Here is a 15129-nt window from a genome sequence, read left to right as displayed (position 1 = left end):
AAATCATTCAACTTACAGAATAAGTATTTAAAATATGGTCATGGCATTTGTTTTCAGTCAGCAAAAAGTTTATTTGATAATAATAAAGCCTTCTATATCCATATGCACATGTCAAAGCATAACTTATTCAATCAGTTCCAGTTAACTTTTTGCTGCATTAATCCCCCTGTAAGCATAATACAAAAGCTTTCTTGCTAACGCTTTGTTAGTTTATTTGTTTACCTTATATATAACCTTAGACACTTATCATTTTGTTTTTATTGGGGTATTATGGAACATAAAATAAAATTAATCGGAACTGCTGATTATCCGGAACTGGTCGACAAATTGTAGTATAAATATGATCAATTATTGAAGACGATTTATCTGTGACTCTGGTTTGTTTGTTTATTAGTTGCACGAAGCCATGCTTTAATACAGTTTTGACCACGTTTGCATTTATAGGACTTGCTGTCAGCAATGTATTTAAAATTGAAATCACCTAATATGTGATACTGAATGTTTAAACCCTCAAGTATTAAGTAATGCATAAAATTTTCTATCTATTTTTGCGTCTCATTAGGTGGACGATAAATAAAATTTAACAGAAAAGATTTTGTGTTTTTAAAGCATATCTCAATACATACAGATTCAATTTCATCAAGCTCTTAGTCTGGCCTATGTTTAAATGGTTCATGGTGACCTATATAGAGCAAGATTTCGCAACCCTTTTTCTGACTTCCGTCTTTACGAATGTATGTAAAATTCGGAATATTAAAATTTACTTCAGACAAATTTTCGTACAAAAATGATTCACAAAATGTACTTTATTTCATCAAGTTTTGACAAAAAGTGTTGAATATTTAAACTTACGATAATAAGTCCCTTTTTTAATTTACTTATTTTATGACCGAAATATTAATTTGGGGCAATTGCACTTTACCGGTACGTAAAAAAGAACGGAAAAACGTACCCTAACCCGCAACACCTAACGAAACACCAAATAATCCTTTTTATTCTATACATATATATATTTCCTTAGTATCGAGGGCTACCGACCCCCCAAACCCCCGCTTTGTCGATAGTGGTAAAGAACTGCGTTCCGGTAAAGTGCAATCAAGCCATTAATTATTTCCCATTTTTAACATAACGTATTTTAAAAACTTGTTTATCCGGACGTGGCGTCATTTTCTTATTGAAATTGATTATTCTTTAAAGAAGATCCGTTTTGACAGAGTATGGCATGAAGGACTTATCCACAAGCTTCGACTAAGTGGTATCTCGGGCAATCTTCTATCTTGGTTAATAGACTACCTACATGAGAGGACGCAGTGTGCTGTAATCTCTGGTTGCCAATCTGACCCATTACCCATAAACGCTGGTGTCCCTCAAGGGTCTATACTAGGGCCCCTCCTCTTTCTTATATATATAAATGACATTGTACGAGATGTTCACTGTCCAATTCACCAATTTGCAGACGACACCACGCTATATATCATCGTCGACAACCCTGTTGATGCAGCTAATCATCTTAATTTTGATCTTGCAAAAACTCATTCTTGGGCTGATAAGTGGTTGGTTACCTTCAATCCATCCAAAACCGAATCCTTAGTTATATCTAGAAAAATCAACCGCCCAATCCATCCCCCTCTTTTTCTTAACGACTGCCAAATCACCGAGGTTTCGTCTCACAAGCATCTAGTCTTAACTTTTTCCGATACATGTTCCTGGCATGACCATATTGAATCAATCAAGAAGAAAGCATGGCAAAGACTCAACCTAATGCGAACGTTTAAGTTTACGCTCGATAGAAAGTCCCTTCTATCGATATACACAACATTTATTAGACCAATTCTGGAATACGCTGATATAGTCTGGGATAACATTAATACACAGGATGAAATAGAACTTGAGAAGATTCAACAGGAAGCAGCAAGCATAAACAGCGGGGGAACACGTTTGGCCTCTTTGCAAAACCTTTATAATGAAATTGCTCTCGAACCATTAAAAAATAGGAGAACAAAACATAAACTTACCCACTTCTATAAAATGTATAATTCTCTATCATACTTGTGCGCACCTATCCCCTCTAGCGTGGGAGAAAGATCGGCTTATCCTCTTCGTAACTCTAACAATATTCGCAGTATTCAATGCAAATCGCAACTTTTTACACGATCGTTCCTACCATCAACTATAAATTTATGGAACAATCTACCGGAATCGGTAAGAACGGCTCCTTCTCTCTCTGCTTTCATAGCAAATCTTAGTAAAGATAAGAAAATAATTCCCCAGCATTACTACGATGGGGAGCGGACGTCTAATGTTCTACATGTGCGTTTACGAATGCATTGTAGCAGTCTTAATGAACATTTGTACGCAAAAAACATTGTACAAAGTCCATATTGTCAAGTGGTGCGATTGAAGATACATATCACTTTTTCTTCAATTGCCCCATTTATACAGAAAAAAGAGTTATCCTTTTTAACAATCTGTCCAGTTTCCAACCCATAACTTTGCAACTTCTTCTTTTCGGTGTTAAAGACGGATCATATGAAGTAAACTCATTAATATTCAAACATGTTCAGTCTTTCATCCGAGAAAGTCATAGATTCTAACCCAACTCTATCACAGGAACAAACAACCATATTCTGCTAACGATGCCCCGTTCCCGCAACTGCTTCTTTTTCTTACCGCAACTTCTCTTATTCTGAAACTCTACTCTTTCACTTCTGTCACTTTTCTTCTCATTTTATTAGCTCTTATGCTATCTACATTACTCTGTCATACTCTTTGTATTATAACTTTTTTTATAACTTTTTTTTCATGTCTTTTCATGTTGTTATACGTTTGGTTGTTTACACCATTACAGCAGCGCTACTAATTGACAGCAGAGAGACATAGTATAAGCCTTGAGCTTCCTTCTCAATTCTGTCCAATTGTATTTTACAGCCTTTATGTTAAGCAATACTGCAATTCTACCAGCCTAGTATATTGTTCAAATATAATATGTATGTTTGTATTGTATTGTATTGTATTGCTTATATGTACTTTCAATGAACTATATAAATAGTGTTTAAACCATAGGAGATCCGTATACATTATTTAAAAGAAAATCATTACATAGAGGATATTTGTTGGATTCGGTGGATTATCGACTTTAATTCACGAGTGATCATAGAAAATGATATTTTCACGAGTGGCGCAGCCACGAGTGAAAAAATATATTTTCTATTATCACCAGTGAATTAAAATCGATATTCTACCGAATCCAACAAATTTTCTTTTTATTTTATGATTTTTTTTCACAGTTTATATACATCGTTAAAGAGTTTAGTTAATGACGTCATTTCACAGTAAACAGTGAAAATTATCGATAATTTTCACTGATAATTTCTACTGTTTGTAACAGTGAAATAATCAGTTTTAATTCACTGATATTTCTCTATAAACCACCGGAAAGCATAAAATAAAAAGTATTTTATCAAAAAAGTGTTGTCTAGCTAATTGTTGTGTCTGAAATGTAAAGTCAAATGTTTTAAATCGCAATAATTATCATACAGCATGTGCTATTTCCTAACTATAAACAGGTTATTTTTACGTTTTTATTATTTTATTTTTAGTAAATAACTTTTGATGGGTTAAGCATATTCTTCCTCAAGTTTAATGCTTGGGTACGCCATATTATATACACACAAAAATAATTCATCGCAAATAATTAGTATATTACTTATAAACAATTGTTTATTGAAACACTAGATGTCCAAATTAATAAAAAGACATGTCACACTACTATATGCAGCAAATGTGAATTTAAAACAACAAAGCATTATTCCTTTTTTTGACTTCCAATATTGTTTAAGCATCTAAATAATACCAGCTTTGTATTACCATAAAATCATTATTGAATAACAAATATAAAACAGAGCGCTTGCATTTAAAACCCCCTTACTCGATGTTGAGTTTCGCATTACAGTGAATACGCAATATCTCCATGAATGCACGAGTTTCATGTATAACACAATTGCTTAATCTAATGATTTCATATAAAAATACAAAACAATAAACAAATAAGAATTACTTAAACTTTCACATAATATGCACTGCTTCTTATTTAGCATACATCACCAACTCAATGTATGTTTAAGTTAAGTGTAATTGTAAGTAGGTGCTTCATTTTTTTAATTGATATATACAATGCATTATTTAGCATGTTTGCAATGAAAACGTAGTTTTTCATGCATAACCCATGCATAAACAATACATTTGTTTTAAATAACATTTAAAGCATTACACGGCTAGACTTAATAAACATATTTATTTTGCAAAAAAGGTAAGAACCATAACCTCAGTAGAATTATTATAATTATAATTTAATCAGCATTATTTCCATATTTTGCCCTATATCACAAATGTATTGATATTTTATTCGCGATAAGCAAGTAAACACATGTCGGGACTTTACCAGATTAAATAATGACGAATATAAAACAAATTTTTTCACATATAATGAACAATTCCGTTCAAACACTCCGTGTTCAAAGCGGAGCAACTGCTCACTAGAATTGAAATGGTTTGTCCGAAGTTGTTTCAAACTCTAAATATTTCGTTGCCATAGGGGTATGCCATATAAATGGAAGGGCTTGACATCGGATTTCCCAAACAGCATCGTACACCGTATATATATGTACATTATATGTACTTATATACTAGATCGCACAATAAGATGCTTTCTTGGTGGTTTATAAATTTCCTTAATTGCTTGTTGAACAACCTTTAGCCTGCATATCGTTAAGATACAGACGTTTTATGATACTATTGTGGACTTACAGGGTTACTGTAGGAGCCGATTTAACAATTAACACAATTTTAATGGAACTGTAAATCTAATTCGTCCAGTAAAGCATATGATTTTTTAGTAAACTTTATTTAAAGTAAAAATAAAATAACAATAATTTTTAATTTAAGCTATCAAAATAAATACGGTCCGTAAATACGTAAATCATAACAATAAATTGGCTACTACCTTATACAAAGATATACAATACAAATCCAGTTAAATGTGTATCGTTATATAGTTTGATGTAATTAAAAGGTGTTGTTCTTTTAATAATATTTTATTCCGTTGTTTCTGTCTGTGTAACCAAACGTTTTAGTCGCCTGGTGTGACGAATGCAAAATGAACATGACTATTATTAAATAGTCTTAGATGTGGATACGCTGTGAAAGGTAGATTTAGTGACTTAATAAATGACTTATATATTCAGAACAAAAGGCCTTCCCAGGGCATTGACTGAAGTCTACCAACATAATATAATGTGAACCGTCTGCAAATGCTATGAACAAGCAAATTCGTTGAATTGATATCCCCCGCCAATTTGCTTCTGGACACAAAAGTGTTATTTTTGACACTCAAAAAAGCATTTTTAAGATACAAAGGGCCATAACTCCGTTATTAACAGATGGTGTTTGATTCCATTCGGCATGCATCATCCTCTTATCCATATATATACTTATACCAAGTTTCAATGAAATCCGCCAAAGCACTTCCAAGATATGGCTCCGGACGGACGGACGGACGGACAACGCCTAAACAATATCCCTCCGCCTATGGCGGGGGATAAAAAGAAAAACAATTTATATCTCTGGCGGAAATCTAAGTTGTATACGTTAATAGCTATCTTATGAAATACGAGTTTAAAAAGATGTACAGTGCTTAATGTCATTTTATTGCATCATTAAAAAGCAATGTATTTTTTATCAGGAGTGTTATTTTAAAACAATAATATTTCTAGAATGTTATTTACGTGTTTGATTCAGTCTAAAATGGTACTAATGGTAAACTCGACATAAGCATATAGATAAACAAATGCGACTTGATAAGATGTTTTTTGTCAAAACAATAAAAAGTTTTTTTTATGCAATTGCGAAAAGTGTAATCCCTGAAAAGCATGTGCTGTCCGCACAGGCTTATCAAGAACGACACTTTCCGCCTAAAATTATATTTTTTCTAAGAAGATATTTTCTGTTACCGAAAAATACCGTAAAAGCGGGAAGTGTCGTCCCTGATAAGTCTGTGCGGACTGCAGAAGCTAATCTGGGACGACACTTTACGCACATGAATTTAATCCATTTTTTACAGAGCACAGCCCAAATTAATATGATAAATATGCATTTCTTTCCATGATATTACACAACCACAAAATGTAAACAAATATATTGCTCATATATATTTGTAAGTTTTGACAAACGCCATGCAATAAAATCATTTTTACAAAAAGTTTAATCCGGTTTGCCTCCAAAAACTAAGCAAGCGAGATTCATAATGTGAATTATTGAAAACTACAAATACTTTGTTCGTCAGGCATTTCAAAACGCGTTATTTTTTTTACTTTAGTTTGTCAAAAGACATATGCGAATATAATGATCATACTTCGTACTGAATCAAACACGGTAACGAATTCCCAATATTACCACATAGATGATATACAACTTACACAATACCATTTATGGTAATGTCTGTCTGCTATATTATATGTGTATTATTGCTGTTCATTTCTGAAATGGGATTGTAATTAACTGAATATATATTAATCTATTATATAATTATACCAATATAGTATTATGGTATTACCCAATTTTGGCAGAGTGTTTTAAATATTCGATACAAACGGCGTAAAATCATTAAAGGAACTTGCTTATTCTAATTTCATCGATATAAATCTGTATTGATTACTATATGAGCTTTGAAAATAGAGCTTAAAACATGTGCGTAAAGTGTCGTCCCAAATTAGCTTGTGTAGTCCGCACAGGCTAATCAGGGACAACACTTTCCACCTTCACTGGATTTTTGCAAAGAAGAGACTTTCTGTAAACAAAACATACAATAAAAGCGTTCAGTGTCGTCCCTTATTAGCCTGTGCAGACTGCTCAGGCTAAGCTGGGACGTCACTTTACACACGTGCATTAAACATTAAACTTTTTTCACAGAGCACTTCACATATTTAAGTTGGAAAATGAAAATATGTTGATCGAAAATAATAAGTATATCTAATTAGCTTTCAGCCTCTTAAGATGACAGCATTATAGGAATGGCAGATATGTCAAACGTGTTAAGTGTGGCTTGATTTGCGACATTTGATACATTTGGTGAGTTGTATTCCAGTTGATAAACGTTTACTTAACTTTTTCGGCCATTTTGACCGATGTGGATTGTTTTCTTGTGTCACTAAAGCTCTAGCGAATTCGCTGTATCGAATAATTTTCCAACATCAGCATCCTCAGATTCAAAAACGGCTTTTTTTAGTAGGAAATGACACACATTTGTTAGAACAAGTGGTATTTTATTGAAATTAAGTGTAACCCTTCCGTTTTACGTCACACATGTTAATTTCATATATGTGACGTCGTACGGATGTTTCAATGGACCCACAAAATCCACGAAAGTTTTTGTACGACAAATACATTTAAGTACATGTTGTGCAGATGAAAATACAAAATACCTTAAGAAAGCTGCTATACGTCTTGATGTCTTTGACCTTTTTAGGCGATTTTCCTAACTTTAATAATTTGTATGTTTAACGTTGTGCGGTATGTTTCGTCTTGTATTCATTGTATAGGCAATCAGTCAATTACCTAAAACAAAAGACTCGTGGATGTTTAGTGTATAACTTGACAATGTTTCTGAAGGTTTATTTTACCTATTTTAAAATCACTTTGATTATCTTAAAGATATTCATAATTGTTTATATTTTTGTATAAGATATTATAGTGACGCTGTTTATGTGTTTAGCAAATTCCATTAAAATAAAGGGTTGAAAGGTATACTGAATTCTAACGAATATAAATGAACAATACAGCGATTATATTGTCTTAGAAACGACAATATAATATGAAGCTAATTCGCATATATTAATAATACTATGGTAGCAGCAGATGAACATCAAAACAAAAGTATAGCTGCCTAAAAAAACGCAACTCGAAAGCCGCAATGAGCCCAAAGTGACAACGTATATAAAACATAACTCAATGACATTAAAATTATTTCCTAAGGTTCGTTCAACTAGTGTTCGCTGTTAGGATATGACGCCAAGACCTTTCAGTTTATTCGCAGTTGTCGTTTTTTTAATCAAGCCCTCGTCATGTTTGTCTTTACAAAGTGAACAACAAAGCAGTCCTCACAGGCTAATAAGGGACGACAATTTCCGCTTTTATATAACATATCCATCTCACAGGCTAATAAGGGACGACAATTTCCGCTTTTATATAACATATCCATCTCACAGGCTAATAAGGGACGACAAGTTTCGCTTTTATATAACATATCCATCTCACAGGCTAATAAGGGACGACAAGTTTCGCTTTTATATAACATATCCATCTCACAGGCTAATAAGGGACGACAAGTTTCGCTTTTATATAACATATCCATCTCACAGGCTAATAAGGGACGACAAGTTTCGCTTTTATATAACATATCCATCTCACAGGCTAATAAGGGACGACAAGTTTCGCTTTTATATAACATATCCATCTCACAGGCTAATAAGGGACGACAAGTTTCGCTTTTATATAACATATCCATCTCACAGGCTAATAAGGGACGACAAGTTTCGCTTTTATATAACATATCCATCTCACAGGCTAATAAGGGACGACAAGTTTCGCTTTTATATAACATATCCATCTCACAAGCTAATAAGGGACGACAAGTTTCGCTTTTATATAACATATCCATCTCACAGGCTAATAAGGGACGACAAGTTTCGCTTTTATATAACATATCCATCTCACAGGCTAATAAGGGACGACAAGTTTCGCTTTTATATAACATATCCATCTCACAGGCTAATAAGGGACGACAAGTTTCGCTTTTATATAACATATCCATCTCACAGGCTAATAAGGGACGACAAGTTTCGCTTTTATATAACATATCCATTCAGGAGGTCTCTTCTTTAAAAAAAGTGTAGTCGGGAAATATCGTCCCTGATTGGCCTGTGGTAGTCGGAAAATATCGTCCCTGATTGGCCTGTGGTAGTCGGAAAATATCGTCCCTGATTGGCCTGTGGTAGTCGGAAAATATCGTCCCTGATTGGCCTGTGGTAGTCGGAAAAGATCGTCCCTGATTGGCCTGTGTGGACTGCACACGGTCGGGAAATATCGTCCCTGATTGGCCTGTGTGGACTGCACACGCAAATCTGCGATTTCACTTTAAGCACACATAGTCAGCAAAGTGTTTGGAAAAAAAGAGACTTATATTTTCTCCATGATGAATTCAAGTTTTTGAGGACCATCAATCCTTCGGTAAAGACCTTATAACTGTTGTTCGCAATTTATAAATAGTGCAAAATTGGGTGATTGTTTTGTTTTGCTCGGTGTTTTTTTTCTACTTAAAGACATAAAAGGAGTAAGTGATGTAAGAATCTTTCGAGCTACACAAGATAACATCGTATATGTTTCTCATGGACAAATGTAATAAAAACAATACTCTTTGATGTTTAATAACATTTTTAATTTAAATAACATTAAACAACATATAGTTTTGTACTGCAAACAAACTTAAATGGTTTCTATTAAGGAATATGATGTCACTACTATATTAAGTTGAATGTTGAATAATGCACGACCATATCTGCTTCTTATAATGTCTGTATGGCTTATTCCTGTTATCGCGTTGAGACAGAAACCTGGCATTCGTGAAATATATGAGAATAAATTACGTGCATTTATTGTGTTCTACATTTAAATCATATCTCGTGCACGGAAAATACGGATTTTTAATTTAATTTTATTCATTCATGTTAAGGTCAAGCGCTTTAATCAATTGAGCTCGCTTCCAATGCGGACACGCATGTATTTATTTTTACTGCACTTTAATATATTCCTTCGTTCAGTTTAGTGTCAGGATAATGTAGTCAAGCTATGAACATTATGATTAAATCACATGTCCATGTTCAGAACATTTTTATGACAAAAAGGCAAATCATTGAACTCGTTTTTCAATAGTATTTATCCACATGATGTTTTGTTTACAAATTAATCGGGATCTGCATATATTTAACAAACCTATTCGAGTGAAAAATACTTATTATTTTTTCTTAAAGATACGGCTTGTGTGGAATGCTATCTAACTAATTCGAAAATGATATCATCGTTGTCGTCGTCAGAGATGAATCTGCCTTGTTTGTATGTCGCATGAGTACTGGTTATGTCCGAATCATAAAGAGCACGTGACAGAAGATGCCCATCAGCATGTCGTATGTCGTCACGTGCTTGACTCGCGGTCTCTTGCCTTACTCTCGACGGGTTCGAACGTTTGTATATGCCGTATTCAAAAGCTCGAATGCAGTCATAATATGCCCGTCTTTCTGCGATGATCCTCTGATAGACCGGCGGTGAACCATCTTTTAACATCCCGAGAATATCGCCGGACTCCATGCCTAAAGATCAAATACAAAGTGGAATTCATATGTGCGATAAAGTGTATCAGAAAGAACTGTGAATCAGTCCTGTATACATTATTTCAATGAGCCATTAGACGAGAACTTAGCATCTTATGTAACCGGTACTTGTTGACTTTAATAAAACACTGATAAGTATTTAATTCCTTAGTGAGGTCTGCCATTTGCCATTCAAACATTTATTATCTTTAACGAATAAGTTGTTTGGTTGATAATTAAACGTCGATAATTAGCTATGTATTCCTGTTGGTATTTGTTGGTTTTCTTTGATCAAGTACACTTTTTGAAAAATGATGATAAAGATTTTTTTTAAAGATGCATATCATGTAAAATATGGTTTTATTGTGTTGTCTAATAAATTATGACGATGAAAGATATGTTTTCTCATCAGTATTAGTTTAAGAATAGATTATGGAAATATATGTCTTATTATGTTAATTCGCTTAAAGGAAGAATATATTCGACCCCTGTGTACCAAATGCATTGCACAACGAAGGACAATACCGTCATCCTCAATATTTTGCAGTATATAACTTGCAGATGACAGTGATCGTCCCATAGGACTAGCTTACTCAATGAAAGCTATTTATGGTTTCATATTTATGTGCATACAAATAAGAGCCCGCGTATGATTATATATATCCCAGCATGAAGCATGAAGTTTGTGTGGTTGAAAAGGAATACATGCTATTGCGTGATGAATTCCGTTAACATCATGACGTGTAACTTAGACGGAAACAAGACGTATGTACTTCAAGGGACCGGCAACCACAAATGACTAAAAAAGAAAATTTCGAAAATACTGTTGTTGTTTTTGACAATTATTAGTTTTATTGATTAAAATATCACGACAAGTCAAGTCAAGTAAATTTTATTTCCAAAAAAAAAACGACTGGTATATTACACGGCATGAAAAAAGATGTTAAGTTCTCATATTTTCAGTATATTCGGTAATACATTTTACTGGGTACAGTTACCAGGTAACTACCAGTTAACTATAAATAACGCAAGTTGATTGATCATTATCGTCACGTGGTGAACCCATGAATGCAAATTGTGCATGCGTAGTGAACAGTATATATTTTATATATAAAATGATCAATCTACATGCGTTATTTATAGTGTGTATATCGTTATGTCACCTGTTTTCGCGATGTACTTTCGATTTTACATTGCGGAATTGTATTACCGAATATACTGAAAATATTAACTTTTTTCAAGTAATGTAAAACGCCAGTCGTGATATTTTAATCAATATAAACTAATAAATGTATAAAAAAAAACGGTATTTTAGAACTTTTGTTTTTTCGTCATTCGTGGTTGACGGTCCCTTTAAGTGCGTTGAATATATTTAAATCGAATGTTAAAGAAATGAACTCTTGATACATTGGCTTCTGTGATATTGGATCTATTTAGGTCAGTATTGTTGAACCTCAAATTCCCGTTAACCGTTAAAATAGTATTACCGAGTGTGTTTGAAAATTGCTTCAGGTTCTGCATCGGATTTTTTCCGCATGATTGGGCTTGGACGACAGCAAACAGCAAGACAAGCAAAATAAGAAACATCTTTGCCAGATCTGAAACGATAATATATATAATAATAATATATAATAACTTATATAGTTTAAAATTAAACAGACATAACAAATCACTTTTTAGATACATTTTGGCCGATTCTATTATTGGCACAATTTTTGTTCTGAGAATGGTTAATTAGTGAATACCGTATTTGTCAGGTTAATTATTATAAACAATTAGTGTTGTATCATTCGGAAATGCGGACGTATAAAGGCAAAAAAGACGTTCAAAAAGGTCATTCCAACTATCACAACAACATTGCTATGTCAACTGTCAAATCGGAGTTTCTTTCTGTCGACGTCCACATATAATAAAAAATGACGCATTGCTATACTAAAGTACTTGCATTTGTGACAATGTTATACTCAATAGTACCAATATGCCATGTCCAATAACGGTATCATAAATCACGATATACTGAATGCTCATTGTCCAGATTTATATATATATATATATATATATATATATATATATATATATATATATATATATATATATATATATTATCATTCCCGGGCAATCTTAAACCATATACATTAATTTACAGGAGATCGAGAGGGGGATATAGTCAATTGAGATAACACTAGATGAACGTGCAAAACATGTGCGGGTATGCTTAAGAATTAACATGCAGCGTAAATGTTCACATAAAAATGATAATTACTATACCTAATTTCGTAAACTTTTATCAGTCTAGTCCTTCATACGTTCTTTAAATATTGTATCCGTCATATTTATTATAATTTTGTCGAAATTTCGTATAACTGTTGACACAAATAAACCTTTAAATAAAAATAGCAAAATACGGTCTTTGTGAACAAGAACTTAAACAGTATACATGTATACATATTTGTGTTCAATGTTTGTACTAAATAAGAATAAAACAAGATATTTATATTTTACATTCTACTCAACCTCTTTCAAACAAGGTCCTGGCTATTTGAGGTAGAACACAAAGATCTTCGTAGTAAATGTTACTTTCTTAATGTTTTAATTTTCATTTAATTTATAAACACAGATAAATAACATTACAATAACAAAATTCAAAGTTAACCTAAATAAATATGACTAAAAACAGTGTTTTAAATATTGTTAAATTACTGTCAACCATAACCACTTGATCACACATTTTCTCCCAGCGTCTGCGGTTCAGTGTACAGTTTTGCAAGGCCCCAGCTTATGCGGATCAGTGTACAGTTTCTTAAGGCCCCAGCTTATGCGGTGCAGTGTACAGTTTCGTAAGGCCCCAGCTTATGCAGTTCAGTGTACAGTATTGCAAGGCCCCAGCTAATGCGGTGCAGTGTACAGTTTCGTAAGGCCCCAGCTTATGCGGTGCAGTGTACAGTTTCGCAAGATCCCAGCTTTTGCAGTTCAGTGTACAGTATTGCAAGGCCCCAGCTTATACGGTGGAGTGTACAGTTTCGCAAGGCCCCAGCTTATGCGGTTGAGTGTACAGTTTCGCAAGGCCCCAGCTTATGCGATTCAGTGTACAGTTTTACTTACATCAACACATTATTTTATTAAAAGAAATAATTTTTAATAAAAACCAGCGCCTTAAACATATTTATACGTTGTGTAAATGTTTTTCATGTAAATGTTACAATATTCTGAATATAAATATCTTGCCCCAAAGCTTATTTCCTTTGACATTCCAATTATTACGTATACAATGTCATTGTCAGTTCATTGTTCAGTTTGTCGTAAACTAACAAAATAAACATGTGTTTTATCAAATAATGTATTCAATAGTCTGCTAAACACAAACCTATTTTAACAAAATATATGGTTTGGAATATAAAATGATTTGTTATTTAACTATTAAATATTAATTATTTAGTTTACTTAACAGTATATATCATCCTTTAAAATGTTTTAGAATAAATACCAAAGAGACAAACAAATTATTTTCGTTAATAAATTAAGCTTATTTTTATGACAAAATATTTTAAACATGGAACAAAATCGAAACCATGAGCAAACCCAGGCTTTTGGATGTCAATGTGAAAATTACGCAAACAATGAAAGAACATGATGAATGCTATTTTCAACAGTCTTTTCCGACTCTCATTCATTATGAATACCCTAACATTTCAGACGATTTCTCACATAAACACCAGCTGCACGTACCTTTGAATGGTAAGGAAGAGCGACCGTCCAATCCGAATTCGGTTACCCAGACTGCCGTTTGATTTCCATGCGCGACGTTCCCTTATACGCGTTCTCGTCCCGTGGGGCCTCATTGGTCAATCCTTGCGCGTTGAAGTCAAATACAAATCGATTTACAGCGAGCAATGATCGTGCAATTTAATAATAATATGCACGACAACATCTGCGTCACATGTCTTCCCATTTCTTGTTAAATGGCTGTTTGTACAGAAGATCTTTAGTCGATTGTCATGTGGCAAGCCTATGTGAATATGCTTTCTTGGCGTACGCGTTAAGGACATAACACATTCAACATATATTAACCATATATTAATATACATTTATATGCTTTTAACATCGTTGTACAGATGTAGCTTATAGAGCAGAACAATTATTTGAACTTAACAATAAATAATTGAGTCGTAGCAAAGTATGTATTCTTCAGTAAATCTTCAATTACTCAATTACTTGGTTATTTCGTTATATACATTCTTGTTTTGTAAAATCGCACCATTCTGTTGTTTTTTTTTCACAACAACTTGTTTTGAAAAGCGAGGTCTTCATTTCATTCATTTTAACATCAGAAGTCTGCTACCCAAAATAAATGAATTACGCATGTTAGTTAGTAAATTTCGTGTTGCCTGTATATGTGTGACAAAATCGTGGTAAGACGAAACTATTTTTGACTCTAAAATTCAGATTAATAACTATATTCTTATACGCAATGACAGAAACCGACATGGAGGCGGTGTTTGTGTATATGTGAGAAGTGACCAAGCTTTTAACACGTTAGACGATATTCTACACGATGAATTGGAAGCTCTTTGGTTTGAGATACTGTTACCAAAAACTAAACCTATTTTATGTGGTTGTATTTATAGACCCCCTAGTCAAACAAACTTTTATGATCTCTTAGAAAATGTGTGTTCCTCAAATTCATGTTTAAATGAAAGTGAATGTATTATTT

General features: G+C 33.3%; 1 long non-coding RNA gene across 1 annotated transcript; it reads right to left on the bottom strand.

Moving 5' to 3' along the window:
• Positions 1–9554: 9554 nt before the first annotated feature.
• Positions 9555–14196, bottom strand: LOC127854229 (uncharacterized). Its single transcript, XR_008036981.1, has 3 exons — positions 14145–14196; positions 11906–12016; positions 9555–10418 (listed from the first exon to the last, which is right to left on the bottom strand). It is a non-coding gene; the product is annotated as an uncharacterized LOC127854229 (long non-coding RNA).
• Between the last annotated feature and the right edge of the window lie 933 nt (positions 14197–15129).

This window comes from Dreissena polymorpha, chromosome 1 (assembly GCF_020536995.1).
Source record: "Dreissena polymorpha isolate Duluth1 chromosome 1, UMN_Dpol_1.0, whole genome shotgun sequence".
Taxonomy (NCBI): Eukaryota; Metazoa; Mollusca; class Bivalvia; order Myida; family Dreissenidae; genus Dreissena; species Dreissena polymorpha.
This window is presented reverse-complemented; position numbering and strand designations above follow the sequence as displayed.